At 44.7% G+C, this 2,500-nt stretch overlaps 1 protein-coding gene across 1 annotated transcript in view; it reads left to right on the top strand.

Annotated features, from left to right (window-relative positions):
- Positions 1-2,500, top strand: part of LOC143277169 (uncharacterized) — a 24,179-nt gene that overhangs the window by 21,336 nt on the left and 343 nt on the right. The gene's annotated exons all lie outside the window — the stretch shown is intronic.

Here is a 2,500-nt window from a genome sequence, read left to right as displayed (position 1 = left end):
AGAGGAGGCAACTGCTGTTCCGACGATTTGGGCTAGAATTTGATTATAGTGGAGAGTGTCTTGCCCAAGTACATCCCCACTCTCTCGGCCAAGAGGATTTTAGGACAGTCGGCGTTGGGATGGTTCCCAAAGGGCCAACTAGCCCACAAGGCTGCAGCACTAAGAGCCAGTGCAATTTTGCCTCCTAGTTTGAGAGTCATAGTCCTTCACAAAAGACTAAGCTGTAAATGGTTTCCCATTGACTGGAGAAACCATTGATAGTACAGCTCTCACTTTGCTGTTGGCCCAGATGTAAACTTATGTCAATCTGTGATATAAGCCAAGTGTTGGGTCGCCTACAGCCTCATGAAACAGCTGTGTTTGTGTGGGTACCACTACTTCCTCCTTCACCAATATGGGTTTAGGAGGAGGGACCCCTTTACAACTTGATACTTAAAACTGGATTTTGGCTGTTAACTGTTGTACAGTTTGTTTGATTAAGAAAGCACACGAAAGGTAGCGTTAAGAGAAATTCTGCACACTGTACATGTATGCATTCATTTATGTGCCACACAGACATGCACCATGTTGAATGGGGTCTTCAGGGAAGGAAGAGGGTGAAGTTGAAGGTAGAGAAGTGATGTGTGAAGATGTCGATGTGAGAGAAGTGTGCAGGGTGACAACAGAGTCACGCCACCACGGTGGGTGAAGCTGAAGGTAGAGAAGTGATGTGTGAAGATGTCGATGTGAGAGAAGTGTGCAGGGTGACAACAGAGTTAGGACAGCACGGTGGTCCTGTGTGCTCTGTGCCCTGCAGCAAGCCTCTGTTTCTCTGGGTACATGACCCCCTGCCTCCTTACCATCATCCTATACATGTATGCTGTAGACAAACACTGAATAAACATGTCAAAGCCAAAAAAAGAAAAAAAAAGAAAAAAAAGAAACAGCTGTCGATTTCTGGCAGAGAGAGGACATGGGCTCTCAAGGCAATGGCAGAAGCAGAAGAAAAGAGTTCCAGCTGGATCTGGTCGAGGAGGAATGAAAGTAAACTTCATAGGGATTAAATTTCCCTACTCAAACTAGGCTTACGATGGCTCAGCGGTTTAAACATCTACCAGAAAGGTGACCCAGTCCTGAAGTGGTGGTCACCCTGGAGGCGCGGGTTCGAACCTGCTGAGGACCAGGGTGGGATAAAAGGCGGAAATACAAGGGCATTCAGGTGTCATGACCTGGCCCCCTCAGAGTGTAAGGAGTTAACTCTCTCCATAGGAACGGCGAAAGAGACGACGTTAACAGCGTTTCACCCCAATTACCATCATCAAAATATTGCAAGTGGAAGGCTCTTATACTGAAGAGGTGAATGCTGACAAAGAATACCACAATTCTGACGACGGAAGCTAAAGGTTGGGCCATTCAGACACCCACTGGACATCCGAGGGGTCTGTGTAGAGGAGAAGAGAGGACTGGCCGTACTGAGTGAGTTAAGGACCGAAGCACTTGACAAACGGGGGCTTCTTCTCCGAAGACCTTGTACTGTCCTGCTCTCCCTAGAGTTTCTTATCACTGAAGACCTTGTACTGTCCAGCTCTCCCGAGAGTTTCTTATCACTGAAGACCTTGTACTGTCCAGCTCTCCCGAGAGTTTCTTATCACTGAAGACCTTGTACTGTCCTGCTCTCCCGAGAGTTTCTTATCACTGAAGACCTTGTACTGTCCTGCTCTCCCGAGAGTTTCTTATCACTGAAGACCTTGTACTGTCCTGCTCTCCCGAGAGTTTCCTGCACGTTCCTATCCTCGGTCGAAGACAAAGCTCTAAGCGCTTTACGAATAACTGGTGAGCATTGTGGAGGGTGTGTTGTTTTGATCATGGTAGTGGTGATGGTGGAGGTGATGATGATGATGTATCAGGTGAATAACGTCACCGTGTACAGGTGAGTCATTCATTGACATGTCACTGTGTACAGGTGAGTCATTCATTGACCTATCACTATGTACAGGTGAGTCATTCATTGACATGTCACTGTGTACAGGTGAGTCATTCATTGACATGTCACTGTGTACATGTGTGTCATTCACTGACATGTCACTGTGTACAGGTGTGTCATTCACTGACATGTCACTGTGTACAGGTGAGTCATTCATTGACATGTCACTGTGTACAGGTGAGTCATTCATTGACATGTCACTGTGTACATGTGTGTCATTCACTGACATGTCATTGTGTACAGGTGTGTCATTCACTGACATGTCACTGTGTACAGGTGTGTCATTCACTGACATGTCACGGTGTACAGGTATATCAGATAAGTAACGTCCACTATACACAGGTGTGTTTCTAAGGTAAAAAAACAACAACAACAAAACAACAAAACATGACACCGTTGTTTATTTTTTTATATTTCATATTTATTTATCTATTTTTTTTTACAGGTGTGTCAGTGAAGAGGGGAGAAAAAAACAAACAAACATGACACCGTTGTTTATTTTTTATATTTTATATATATATATATATATATTTTTTT

Source organism: Babylonia areolata, chromosome 33 (assembly GCF_041734735.1).
Source record: "Babylonia areolata isolate BAREFJ2019XMU chromosome 33, ASM4173473v1, whole genome shotgun sequence".
NCBI classification, from domain to species: domain Eukaryota; kingdom Metazoa; phylum Mollusca; class Gastropoda; order Neogastropoda; family Buccinidae; genus Babylonia; species Babylonia areolata.
This window is presented reverse-complemented; position numbering and strand designations above follow the sequence as displayed.